This window comes from Aquarana catesbeiana, linkage group LG03, assembly GCF_042186555.1.
Source record: "Aquarana catesbeiana isolate 2022-GZ linkage group LG03, ASM4218655v1, whole genome shotgun sequence".
Taxonomy (NCBI): domain Eukaryota; kingdom Metazoa; phylum Chordata; class Amphibia; order Anura; family Ranidae; genus Aquarana; species Aquarana catesbeiana.
The window spans coordinates 356478595-356493541 of NC_133326.1; positions in this window are offsets into that span (position 1 = coordinate 356478595).

A 14947-nucleotide genomic window follows, 5' to 3' on the forward strand; every position below is an offset into this window, starting at 1 on the left:
AGCCAAGCCAGTCTTTAAACAGCAATGCAGGAGATTTCTTGTGATGTGACCAAGGCAAAGGAAGAGCTCCTATGGACTGGACGGCTTAAGTAGGCAGGACTGAAGAGCAGGACCATCAACAGCTGGGTAACTGTAGAGAGAGATGGGAGCTGGCAATTAGCTGACAGCTGAGCGGAAAGCTCAGAGAAGGAAGGGCTGAGCCCAGCCCTGACAATATCCCCTCCTCAACAACCTCCCCCTCGGAAGACCACCAGGCTTGAGGGGAAAACATCTATGGAAATCATGGAGGAGGACAGGGGAATGTACGTCTGAGGATAAGACCCAAGAGCGTTCCTCCGTACCGTACCCTTTCCAATGCACCAGGTACTGTATGCGCCCACGGAACCTACAGGAGTCAACAATGGACTGTACTTCATACTCCTCATGGTTCTTAACCTGTACAGGGTGAGGACGTGGCACCGAGGTGGTAAAGCGGTTGCAGACCAAAGGTTTTAATAAGGAGACATGAAATACATTCGAAATACGCATATTAGAAGGAAGGTCTAATGTGTAAGCCACTGTGTTAATCCTGCGAAGAATATGGAAAGGCCCAATAAACCGAGGTGCAAACTTCAGTGAGGGAACACGAAGTCAGAGGTTGCGAGATGACAGCTAGACCCTGTCCCCAACCTGGTAGGAAGGCACAGGCAGGCGATCAGCATGGAGTCTGTACCTATCAACAGCATGACGCAAAGCCTCCTGGACTTGTGCTCAAGTAGAATGAAGACCACGGAGATGCTCCTCTAATGCAGGAATACTCTGCGGAACAAACGAGTCAGGCAACATGGAAAGTTGGAAAACATAATTCACCATAAACGGGGACAACTGGGAAGCAGAATTCAAGGCACTGTTGTGAGCAAGCTCTGCCCACGGTAATAGGTCTGACCAGTTGTTATGATGGTCTGAAATATAGCAACGTAGGAATTGCTCCAAGGACTGATTGGCTCGTTCTGTGGCCCCATTAGACTGCAGGTGATACGCAGAGGAGAAAGCAAGCCGAATTCCTAACTGTGCACAAAAGGCTCACCAGAACCGAGACACAAACTGACTACCCCTGTCCGAAACAATCACCTTGAGTAGCCCATGTAAGCGAAAGATCTCCCGAGCAAAAATGGAGGCCAGTACCTTTAGACGCGCGCAACTTCTTAAGTGGAATACAATGACACATCTTTGAGAACCGGTCAACCACCATAAGGATAACAGTGTTGCCTCGGGAGTTGGGTAGCTCCACAATGAAATCCATAGACAGGTGGGTCCAGGGCCTCTCTCAATTGGGTATGGGTTTTAGAAGGCCCACTGGAAGGTGTCGTGGAGTCTTACTCTGAGCACACATGGAACAGGCAGCTACAAAGCAGTTACATCAGCACATAGACTAGGCCACCAGAATTGTTGGGAAATGGCCCAAATGAGTTGATTCTTCCCAGGGTGGCCAGCTGTCTTGGGTGAATGGTAAGTCTGGAGCACGGCAGTACAGAGACTCTCTGGGACAAAGCAGTGGTCACAAGGTTTCTCAGGAGGAGCATGGACCTGAGCAGCAAGAATTTTGTCACCCAAAGGAGAAGTGAGACTGGTGCGAACCGTAGCCAGAATACAATCAGGAGGAATCACAGGAACCAGAACCAACTCCAAATTGGAAGAGGAGGAAAATTGTTGTGACAAGGCATCAACCCTTACATTCTTAGTACCGGGTAAGAATGAGACAATGTAATTGAAACTTGACAAGAAAGTGCCCATCACGTCCTTCTGGGAGAGAGGCGTTTAGCCTCAGACATGTGAGATTCTTATGGTCAGTAAGAATGAGAACTGGCACAGTGGTACCTTCGAGGAGATGCCTCCATTCTTTCAGGGCTAACATGATCGCCAACAGCTCTCTGTCACCAAACTCGTAATTGCACTCCGCAGATGTCAATTTCTTGGAAAAGTAGCCACAAGGATGCATAGCGCTCTCAGAGGTAGGACGTTGAGAAAGAAGAGCACCAACACCAGTCTCAGAAGCATCAACCTAATGGATAAAAGGTAACGTAGGATCAGGATGTGCCAACACAGGAGCAGAAACAAAGGCAGCCTTGAGACTCTCAAAGGCCTTAATGGACTCCGGAGACAAATTCTGTGGGTTACCGTCCTTTCTGGTCATATCAGTCAGGGGCATGACCAGAGATGAGAAGTTACGAATAAACTTCCGATAATAGTTGACAAAGCCCAGGAAACACTGCAGAGGACGTAAACCTACAGGTCGGGGCCACTGTAGGACTGCCGAAAGTTTCTCTGGGTCCAACGAAAAACCAGCAGTGGAAATGACATAACCCAGGAATTTAACCTGTTGATGATGGAACTCGCAATTCTCCAGTTTACAATAGAGATTGTTCTCTCTTAGTTTCTGAAGCACACGACAGACATCTGTTTAGTGGCTCTCCAGAGACTTGGAAAATATGAGGATATCATCGAGATAAACCGCCACAATAACTGCAACAAATCTCGGAGGACATCGTTAATAAATTCCTGAAAAACTGCCCGGGCGTTACAAAGGCCAAAAGGCATTATGAGGTACTTAAAATGGCCTGTTCTGGTATTAAACACAGTTTTCCACTCGTTGCCCTCCTTAATCCTCACAAGATTGTATGCCCCTCTCAAATCAAGCTTTGTGAAAACCATTGCTCCCTTGAGGCCGTCAAATAACTCTGATCAATGGAATCGGATAGGCATTCTTAATCGTATAATCAATACAAGGTCTCAGTTCAACACTCTTCTTCTTCACAAAGAAGAAACCAGCACCAGCAGGAGATGAGGATTTGCAGATGAAACCTCGAGAAAGTGCGTCTGCAACATACTCCTCCATGGCCTTATCCTCCAAGACTGACAAAGGGTAAACTCGGCCACGAGGAAGTATGGCACCAGGTTGAAGGTCAATTGTGCAGTCATACGGCCGGTGTGGAGGCAAACTGACCTTTGTCAAATACATCGCTAAAATCGCGGTACTCCGGCAGGGAGGAGAGTGAAGAGGTGCACAGTACCTTGGCTACCTTCTGGAAGCATGTCTCACTGCATTGTGGTGACCAGGAGAGAACCTCAGCACGGATCCAATCAAAAGAGGGGTTGTGCCTCTGTATATTGGATTATCTCATGGTAAAGAGCCCCTACAGCCATGGACAAGGGAACCGTCTCATGAGTCACATGGGCAGGCTATAGAGGTCTCCCATCAAGAGCCTCAATGGCAAGTGGAGTGTGACGCAGCTGCAGCAGAATCGAGTGCTTCGATACAAAGGCAGCATCAATGAAAAGGCCTGCAGCCTCAGAGTCGATTAGACAGGAAGTAAAGGGAAATCTCCTTAATGGGCCACATGGCAAAAAAAAAAAAAAAAAATCTGACAGGCTTTATAACCCTCCCTTGCTCTATCCAAATTTTTTTTTAAAGTCTTGCCAATAGTTTTACTTTAAGAGTCTGTAGAGACTGGAAGAAACCAGGAGCTGTTTCAGGGTTCTGGACCAAAAAGTGCACTGCAGTTCTGGGTACAGATCCTAGGGATTAGGTTATCTGGATAACTGCATAGAGCACCAAATGTAGTAGCATGCAGATGATGATCTTGATTGAAGAAAATCTATTTTTATAAAAAGAAAAATATAGAAAATGAAATGGCTAGTAAAAATGGGTTAAACCTTTCCCAAAAAGGTATAGGCATTCATTCTCCTAGGATAGGGGTCACCAAACCTTCTAAACAAAGGGCCAGTTTACTGTCCTTCAGACTTTGTGGGGGCCAGACTGTGGCTAGTAGGAGTAGAAAATGCCCTAGCATCAATGAGAGTAAACAAAGCCTCATCATTGGTATTAGTGAGAGGAATATTGTCCCATTGTTGATACAGGGAAAGGAAAAGTGCCCCATCATTGGTGTCAATGGTAGGAATAGTGCCCCATCATTGGTGTCAGTGGAGGAATAGTGCCCCATCATTGGTGTCATTGGGAGAAATAGTGCCCCATCATTGGTATCAGGGAAAGGAATAGTGCCCCATCCTTGGTGTCAGTGGGAAGAATAGTGCCGTATTGATGGGGTCAGTGGGAGGAATAGTGCCCCAAGAGCTGGATAAAGGCAAGCAAAGGGCCACATCTGGCCCTCGGGCCACAGTTTGGTTACAACTGTCCTAGGACAATAACAAAAAATGGAAGAATGCCGAGAGTAGGAGGAGTTACTACTGTACCCTCTGATGATACAACATAGCGCATGTACCTAAAGTCCTCTTTAGGGTGCAGGACATGGTAACCCAGGAGGCTGCAGGTTACTGGGAAAGTCATTCTTGCCTATGCAAGAATCCTGGAAGTGCAGTGACAGTTCCTAAAAAATAAGTATAAAAAAATTATTAAACACACGAAGGAAGGGGTAAGAGTGAAATGATGGAAAGTAGATGGGATACAACATTCACAATACATTTAAAATGTTAAGTTGAATAATGGATTGCATGGCTAATATTTATTTATTTTTTTATTGTTTATTTTTTGCAAAGGAGAGTTGTCTTTTAGGATTGACACACTTTTCCCTTTAACCTCTATAGGTTTGTATAACTGAGCAGAGAAGATAAATGTTTATTTCACAAGATACATGTACTCCATTAATTGGAGTTGTGAAATACTCTTGGCCGAGAAACCAGTGCTGTTTAAACACTTGCATGGTTCATTGCACTGTGAGATTATAGTTAATTTGATTAAATAAAAGATGACCAGAGAGGAAGTACAGGCAGTGTTCTGCTTCTGGCTATTAGATATTTTCATGCACTAACACTAGCTACAAAGAAAAATTCAGCCAAACAGAATATATGAAAGCAACAGAATGGCATTTTCTTAACTGTTCTTTGGTTTCTAGTGAGTTTCTCACTTTTTCCCCAATCCAAGCACATACCCCTTGTGCTTTGTAGAGAACAACCAACAAAATGACAATAAACTTTGTTACCCTATATTAATCATGGGCCATGCTTTTAAAGCCTCTACAGGTCATCAGTTTAGAGTTAACCATGCATAATGGATCAAAATTTCTAGCTCTCACTGTGCACGATGATATATGCAAGCAATACTTTCTTATGTAGGTGACCCCAACAGATGCATTTACATTTATGTGTATGTATGTGGGGGTGGCCTAAAAAAAATGTGTGGTAGTTTTAATTGCTTGGGTGTAATTTATTTGTTTACTTTTTTTTTACTTTTACAAAAAGTTTTCCGATTACTTTTTACACATCACTTCTAGTTTCATTTTAGATAGGGGTCTCTCTCCTCTCCACCCAGCAACACACATCATATGGGTTCCCAGCCCACTGGGAGTGTGTGTAAAACCCCCAGCTACCACCACCATAAAACTTACGGTGGTGGCCGCAAAAGGGTTAAAACCTGACCAATAATAAGCAAGCCCCACCCACCACTACTGGATTTTTTTTTTTTTTTTTTGCATGGGGAAGATGGCAACTAGGTGGTGGAGATAGTTGTTTTCCTTATGACACAATAGGGGTTAATTCAAATACAGTATAACAATCATATCAATAAATATACATTAAAACTTTGGATTGCAAGCATAATTCATTCCGGAAGCATGTTTGTAATCCAAAGCACTTGTATATCAAAGCAAATTTCCCCATAAGAAATAATGGAAGTCCATATAAAAAGATTATAGCAATGTGACCAAGTTGTGTAACCGTAAGATGTCCATCCACAAATGGCAGCCTCCACAAGGGGATTAGAAGCAAAATCCAGCAGGAGCTACAAAGTTTAAAAGAGAAGAGATGTGCCTTTAAGTGTAGCAATATGGTTACATTTAATGAAGATACAACATTTAGCAACTCACATGGTTGATGATTAAAAGGGGCACATCTAAGTATGCAAGCATCTGGGGTAAAGCTGTCCACATAGACCATTGTCCGCACCACCGGCTCTCACCGCTGTCAGTCTGCAATCGTGACCAGGAAGACTACCCTGCAGTAGGACGATCTGAAAGTGAGGCTTGAGTCAAAGGCACTGTGGAGGATGGTCTATCTGGACAGCTTTACCCCATGCCTGCATACTTAGATGTGTCTGTTTTAATCACGATCCATGTGAGTTTCTAAACGTTGTACCTTCATTAAATGTAACCATATTGCTACACTTAGAGGCATCTCTCTTCTCTTTTATACCCGGTTGTGACATGACTCTACTTGTATATCAAGGCATCAATATGCAAAATATGTAAAAATACAGCGCTGTCAGCAAGAATATTAAGACATGTAAAAATTAATCATCTGTCTAAAATATGAGTAAAAGAATCAAGCAGCAGTTAAAAAATGTGAGATACCCACACTAAACAAGACTGTATAACGGAAAAAAACTGCGCTAAAAATAAAATCAAAGACAAATAAATGCAAACATATTTCTTTGAGTCCATATAAGATATTGAACAAATGTTGATTATCCCTCGGTGGGAGATCACAATATAACATGCATCTTCATCCCAGGTAAAGGTGACATCACACTTATAACCACCGCAGAAGATAGTGTTAAGGATAGGACAGTCCTTCACCTTTAAACCAACTGCCTCTTACCAGCTCCCTTGATCTCTAGTCAGGAGATCATATGCGCCTTTTGGCTTATAACCCAGCCACAGTCTCAGGATGAAGTAGATAAACCATTAGCTCTAATCCTCTTTAAATTTTCTCAATTGGCCCACAGACAGCGTCTCAATTGCCAGTCACATAAAAGAAAAAAGGGCTCCCATAGTGTAAAAACGTATTAAATTTTTATTCATAAAAAAGTAATGCACTTACACACATCCAGATTTATGTAGCATCAAATAATACTCAAGCCAGCTGGCTCTCTCAACAACGAACACTTGTAGCTTCCGGGACTGCGTGTTTGTATTCAGGTGGCGTCAGCACCTGAATACTAGGTGGAGAGCGGCGTGCTGACGCCACCTGAATACCAACACGCAGTCCCGGAAGCTACGGGTGTTCGTTGTTGAGAGAGCCAGCCGACTCGAGTATTATTTGATGCTACATAAATTTGGATGTGTGTAAGTGCATTACTTTTTTATGAATAAAAAGTTTATACGTTTTTACACTATGGGAGCCCTTTTTTCTTTTATGTGACTGGCAATTGAGATGCTGTCTGTGGGCCAATTGAGAAAATTTAAAGAGGATTAGAGCTGATGGTATATCTACTTCATCCTGAGACTGTGGCTGGGTTATAAGCCAAAAGGCGCATATGATCTCCTGACTAGAGATCAAGGGAGCTGGTAAGAGGCAGTTGGTTTAAAGGTGAAGGACTGTCCTATCCTTAACACTATCTTCTATGGTGGTTATAAGTGTGATGTCACCTTTACCTGGGATGAAGATGCATGTTATATTGTGATCTCCCACCGAGGGATAATCAACATTTGTTCAATCTCTTATATGGACTCAAAGAAATATATTTGCATTTATTTGTCTTTGATTTTATTTTTAGCGCAGTTTTTTCCATTATACATATCAAGGCATCGCTTGTATATCAAGTCAAAATGTATTTAAAAATTTTGCTTGTCTTGCAAAACGCTCTCAAACCAAGTTACTCTCAAACTAAGGTTTTACTCTATATTAAAACACATTCAAAATTAATAAATTGTCCAGAAAGTGCATGATTAGAATTTCCAGTAACTAATTTTAAAAGGCATCTCTGTATTGATATTTGGTTCAATATCTGACTTATCTATTAATTAGTGGTCAGAGAATCTGGTAAGTTTGTAATTCTATAGGATACCTTATGTTACACAAAGATATAATTTGGAATTACTTGCTGGATATTACAGTCTAAATCACAAAATCTTTACTTTAGGATGGACTTTTTATTCACTTTACACAAAAGTACTGAAGGACTTTTTTTTTGGAAATCTATATAGTTTTTTTTTTTTTAAATCATAAAAAGTTTTATTGTGTCAATCTAGGTGAATTACATGTTGCATACCAAAAGCAAAACGGAAATAAAAAAGACGTAAGCAATTCACATATCCAAAAAACTATGCGTAATATAAATCAATACTGTGAATCCTTGACACAACATAAAGTAAAATGACATATTATGAGAAGAGAAGAAAATGAAACTGTGCCAAGTGGGCAAGGTTACCCCCCTCCCACTGTACACAACAAAACTGAGCTGGGCTCAGCCCTTCCTTCTCTGAGCTGGCCGCTCAGCTGTCGGCTAATTGCCAGCTCCTTTCTCTCCACAGTGACTCAGCTGTTAATGATCTGCTCATCAGTCCAGGCTACTTAAAGCCATCCAGCTCACTTCATCTCTGCCTTCTCCTTTGGTCACATCTCAGAGACTTTCTCCTGCGTTCCTGTTGAAGACTTCCTCGGCTGATGTTCCTTCTGGCTCCTGATCCTGCTTGCTGTACTACTATGTTGATCTCTGGCTCTCTGACATTGGCATTGGCTGACTACCTGATCTGGTTACTGAACTCTGGCTATGTATTGACTACACTTACTCTGTTTACCTTTTTATTAATATTAAACAAGTGTGATTAACTTTAGTTCTGTCTCGGTCTGATTCATGGTTTCTGACACAAACAGAGAGCATTAACGCTCATAGTTTATCTGCTCTTGTGGGAATTCCCCTTCAATTATCCTACAGGGTTTAATTGTACCTGATAGGGGAGATCTGCATCGACTCAGTACTTATGTTCTTCCAACAGTTTTGAATCGGCATTCATTTGACCATTTTTTTTTTCCATACCTGTAGCAGCTGATGCAGAACCAGTTACGGAGGTGCTAGTCCTGGAGTTTCCAACCAGGCCTGATATATAGAGTAAAATTTGCGAGATGTGTTTCTGTGCTGATATGTTAGGTGCTCCCTGATAAGGATGTAATTAACCTTCTCCACCCATTGTTTTTTCGTGGGGGGCGTGAAGGGAGAGCCAAAATCTGGCCACCAATTTTCTGGCAAGATATAATAATCTGATCACTGCTATATAGGAAGGTAAGGGATATATTTTGTCATCAATAACTTCTAATACGCAAACCATGGGGTCCAAAGGGACCCTGACATGGTAAACTGTGGAGATGGCTTTGGTTATTTCAACCCAGTATCGGTGCAGTTTGGGGCAGCGCCAGATTAGATGGATTAGAGATCCCTCCTCTCTATTGCACTTAGGGCACAGAGGAGAATCCCTCCTGCCCCAATGATGCAATTGAATAGAGGTACGGTAAGCCCTATGTAACAAGAATAACTGAGATAGCCTGTGTGATTGTGACACTGATGTGACTGGCCCAGCTTGTAAGCATAATTCCCAAGTTTCTTCAGTTATCTCCCCTAGATCCTCTGTCCATCCCCGTCTAAAGCTGCAGGGTCTTGTGTAGACGCTAGTAAGTTTGAATAAATGTGAGATATCAGGCCCTTTTTCTCCTGTGCATAAAAATGTCCTTTACCAAAGAGTGACTAGAGAGTATTAGTGCAGATTCACGGCCCTGGGCTTGGAGAGCATGTCTTAATTGGAAGTATTTATATAATTAATGTCTAGGTAAATTAAATTCTATTTGGATGTCCATGAAGAATTTTAACACATTTTGATTATATAGTTGGAAGAAGTTTCAAATACCAGCCAGTCTCCATAGTTGGAAAACCTCTAGTTTGCACATTTCCACCAGATTAGGATTGCACCACAGCAGTGTTTCTTCAAGGAATCCCGACACCCCCAAGCTATTCTTAACAGCAGTCCAGAGCTTTTTTAGGAGAATGACGGTTGGCACCGTTTGTGGCAGATGAGATATGCTTGCCTTCAAACACGCCAAAACAGAAGTGATATGCGTTCCAGTCCGCAGCAGACTATCAATCGGGTCAGACTCATCCTGTGTACCAAAACCACTCAGGTGTTGTAATTGAGAGGCATAGAAATAGAGCCTAGGATTAAGTACTGCTGCTCCTCCCCGATCTTTGCTGCACTGCAGTGTGGAAAGGCGGATCCCAGCTACCTGCTTTTTCCATATCAAAGATCTGAACAAGGTATCTATACACATAAACCATTTACGAGGTATCCACTGAGGGGAGTTGTGCATAATGTATAACAGTTGGGGGCCCCAGACCATTTTAATTAGATTTATTCTTCCTATTACCGTCAGTGGCAATTTACACCAAGCATTACAGGTCATTTGGAATCTTTTAAACAGAGACAGTAGGTTGTCTTCCAGATAGGTCAGCGGGTTCGCAGAAACCTGCACTCCTAAGTATTTAAACGAGGTAACTACTTTGAGGGACTTCACACCAATCGGCAACGTGATCAGTGAATCATCCAAAGGCAGGAGAACCGATTTGCTCCAATTGATGGAGAATCCCGACAAAGAGCCGAAGTATTGAATCACTGCCGTTGCATTGGTGAGGGACGTGCCCGCATCCCCCAAATAAAGGAGGGTGTCATCCGCGTAATGGGAGGTCTTCTCGGTGCCCGATGTTCTGTTGAATCCTGCAATATTCGAGGACAACCGTATGGTAGCCGCGAGCGGCACTAAAGCCAACGCAAATAGCAGGGGTGACAATGGGCACACCTGTCTCGAGCCCCTAAAAAGGGAAAAGGTTCAGAGAGATCATCATTCACTCGTATCCTAGCCGTAGGGGCCGCATACAACAGCCTCATCCATGCAATAAAGGTATGCCCCAGTCCAAAGCGTTTTAGCACCTCCCACAGGTAAGGCCATTTGACGCTGTCAAAGGCCTTAGCTGCATCTAATGATAAAATTACTCTCTGGCCTGGATTATCGACAGGTAGCTGGAGGTTAATAAACAACCGTCTAATGTTAAGGGCTGTGGACCTAGTGGGAATAAACCCCGATTGATCTTTTATGAACATTTTTGCATATAACTTTGGCCAGTCTAGTGGCCAGAACCCTGGCCAGCAATTTCACATTTGTTGTTAACAATGAAATGTGTCTATAGGAAGCTGGGGAGATAGAGGGCACTATTCGACAGGACACCGGCAGACATTGAGTGCCCAGCACCCACAAATCAGCTTCTGCTATGAATAATCACAGCAGAAGCGGCACGCCGGAGGCTGGCGGAAGTGCGGGATCATATATAGCTGCCGATTTGTAGCAGTAAACCTGCTATAGGGCTGTCAGCAAGTGGTTAAAGAGAACATAACCAAAATAACAGGGACACCTATCTCCTGTCCAGGATGCATCGCCAGCATCCTGTACAGGGGTTATCTTTTTTGCTGGTTTCCAAGAAACCACTTGCAATCCCATGTTCTTGTCATTTGCAAAATCAATGAAAGATATGTTGGTGCACTAGTACAGTGTAATCCTATTCGGAAACCTAGCGCACAAATGTTGAAATTTGCCAAATAAAAGATCACTTCCTTAGTGTTCTGTGATATTTTGTTAGCTCATTATGTGCAGGAGGATTGTGAGTATAAAATACCTGCATATCTGCTTTAAACTAACAAACTTGTTATTATCAATATGACATGATTTATTATTCAGCATATACTCCTACCCAGTCAAAAGCCCACAGAATACTTGTCAACAATGTATAAACGCTGCATCATGGGAAACACACTTTGTTAAAAACTAATGCAGTTTGGAACTTATGTTCTATGGTGGGATTATACAGAGGGAAATTACAGTACGAAATGCATTTCATTTAAGTGCCTAAAGAAAAAAGCTTTTATGATTTGCTATAATTTATTTTCTTTTTCTAGTATATTTGATTTAGCTTGTTATTGCTCTCTCTGATAATAACTATACTTTAGAGTGTTCAAGCAATGCAACAATTCAAATAGTCTGTTAGCCTGAGAGCAGAAAATTATCTTTAAAGCTGAACTTCGAGTGAAGTAAACATCCTCTCTTGCAGTGTAGCTCCCAATCCCCCCACACACACACACACACACACACACACACACACACACACACACACTGCAAGGGTTACATACTCGTTTACATCTAGGGGACTTGGAAAAGCAGTTTTAGTTTCCTAATCCTTCACTCTGCAAGTCCCTTGGAGCTGCAAGTTCAGTACACTCAGCCTCTTTGCCCCTTATGCCATCAAGACCAATGCAGTGAGGAAGGATACCAAGGAACAGTTCATGGCTGGAGCATGCTGAGGGAGCAGAGGATCTAGTATGTAAATCTGCTTTTCTGTCCCCTAGATCTAAATTAGCCTTTAACTCTTGTAGTGAGGGAGACAGCTCCACCACAAGGGAGGATTTTTACTTTTCCTGGAGTTGGGCTTTAAATGAAAAATCCAAGCAATAAATAAGGTCTGTGTAGCCGGGTGCTCTGCAGCTGTGTGCTATCCTCTGTTTCTTTTTTTTTTCTCCCCCTCAAGTGGTTGTGTGTGTTTCTATGCCCATTTCGCCCCCCTCTCTACTGGCTTTGAATAGTGGTGAGCTTGTAAGGGTTAAGTAGACTTGCTAGCGCAGCAACTCCTCCCCTCCCTCCTGGATGAGGAAATCACACAAGACTCTGGGAAATGTAGTTCAGAATGAGATCTGCACTATGAAAATGATAAGGGCTGTGAACTACAAGAGCTAAGGCCACTTTCTATAGGAGAGGAGGTGAACACGTTTTTCTTTTGGGCTTTTGAGAAGAACTTCCTCTTGCTACTGGGGACTGGAGCTATACAGACCTATTTTCCTGTGTGCCAGTGCCTCCACCAGAGGAAGAGGTCCATGGAGCGCTGGTGTGCAGGGACTGGAGTTGGAAAGACCTGTGTGCTGTATGTAGAGAGGCTGAGCCACTGAGATCCTCATGCTGCTGTGGACTATAAGGTACAGAACTGCTGTTTGAACCGTCTAATGTCTATGCCTACACCAGAGAGCCAGAGCCTTTGAGGAACCGAGTGCTGGAGACAATCCACCAAGGATTGGAATCCTGAGAACTGCAGCCTGACAAATGTCCAGAACAAGGTTCACTGTGCATGAAGACAGGTGAGCAAGTGCAACTGTGCTTATTTTACCACTGTTTAGCAAGTTCAGTACACCAGAAGACTGTTCATTTACCTAACAGCCCAAAAGTAGCTCACTGCATGCAGTCTTAAAAAGATGGTAATAAGTGTACAACCGTACAGATTGAGCCCCACCGTTAGCCGGCTAAAGGGACAAATCAGTCATCATATACTGAACAGGTACTTTATAGGGGCAACCAGGTCTCAGGATAATTTATACTGAGTGCACTTTGATACAGCTACTAGTAGTTTACTGCATAAAAGGTGCTTTAATGTTTATGTTGTTCTTGATTCAAATGGTTCACAGCTTACAGTTTATGCTGCACCATTGCCTGTGCTGCCGATATATAGTAGTTAGATTTAGCTTAAGTGCCACAGTGATCTGAACTAACTGCCATATCATAGTCTGGTATTTGTGTCAGTTAGCTCATTGCATTCAAACGGACTTATATGCCTATTGTACATACTGTTCTTGTTTTTTTACTTGTTGCCTTTTAATAATATACCTACAGTACATTGTTTACAGTCAATTAGTCTTGTGTCAAATTTCTTATGCTGCTAGTTGTGGTAGTAAACTAATACCTAAGTTAACATAGTTTCATTACACATCACAATTGCATAACATTGCAGTACACATTTATAAGGCTGTTAAGGCTAAAGATCTATTATAAAAGTGTTATGCCCTGTACACACGATAGGATTTTCCGATGGAAAATGTGTGATAGGACCTTGTTGTCGGAAATTCCAACCGTGTGTAGGCTCCATCACACATTTTCCATAGGAATTTCCAACACACAAAGTTTGAGAGCTTGCTATAAAATTTTCTGACAACAAAATCCGTTGTCAGAAATTCCGATCGTGTGTACACAAATCCGACACACAAAGTGCCATGCATGCTCAGAATAAATTAAGAGACGAAAGCTATTGGCTACTGCCCCGTTTATAGTCCTGACGTACGTGTTTTACGTCACCGCATTCAGAACGATCAGATTTTCTGACAACTTTGTGTAACCGTGTGTATGCAAGATAAGTTTGAGCCAAAATCCTAGGATTTTGTTGTCGGAATGTCCGACCGTGTGTACAGGGCATCAGTCTTGCAGCCGCCCCAGATTACCTTTAAATCATGTCTAAACCTTAGGACAGGAAGTGTTTTAGGACTAAGGGATACCTCCCTATTTCCTTTTCTAACATAAGTGGGGGTTGTTCTATAGTTTAGCGGCGAACCCTACTGAAGTCTATGGGGGTCAAACAGGAAAAATCAAAAGTGCCCATTTTGAAGGCCTATATGCAAGTAATTGGCCATACAAGGGGTATGGGGGTCTGAGTACTGCCCCGGGCGACATGTATCATTGCAAAAACTTTTTTAAAACAATAGTTTTTTCAGGAGCAGTGATTTTAATGATGCCTAAAGTGTAACAATGAAAATAAAACATTCCTTTAAATATAGTGCCTGGGGGTCCCCTTAGTCTGCCTGTAAAGTGGTGCAGCTGCAGCACATAGAGCAGCAAAAATGAAATTTCTAAAAAAAAAAAAAAAAAAAAAAAAAAAAAAGTCAAATCCCATTTAAAATGACTCATGGTTGCAATTGCCGACACCCTTCTTTTGAAAAAATAAAGAAAAAAATGGCCACCCAAACCACCATGTCCCCATCTTGATGGGGGCAAGGGCCTCATCCCCACAACCGTGGCCGGTGGTTGTGGGGGTCTGCAGCCGAGGTGCTTATGGGAATCTGGAAGCCCCCTTTAGCAAGGGGGCCCCCAGATTCTGCTTCCCCATGTGAATGAGTATCGGGTACATAGTACCCCTATCCATTCACCATAAAAGAGTCAAAAAGTAATCAAAACACACACACACAGTTTTTGACAATTCTTTTATCAAAAAATAAAAAAATAGTGTCCCCCAATGTAAATCCATCATAAATCATGCTGCACACCGCTCCCGAAAAAAACAAAACGCTTGCGCCGACATAAAGGCTGGCTGCCTACTGCAGGCTCTGCC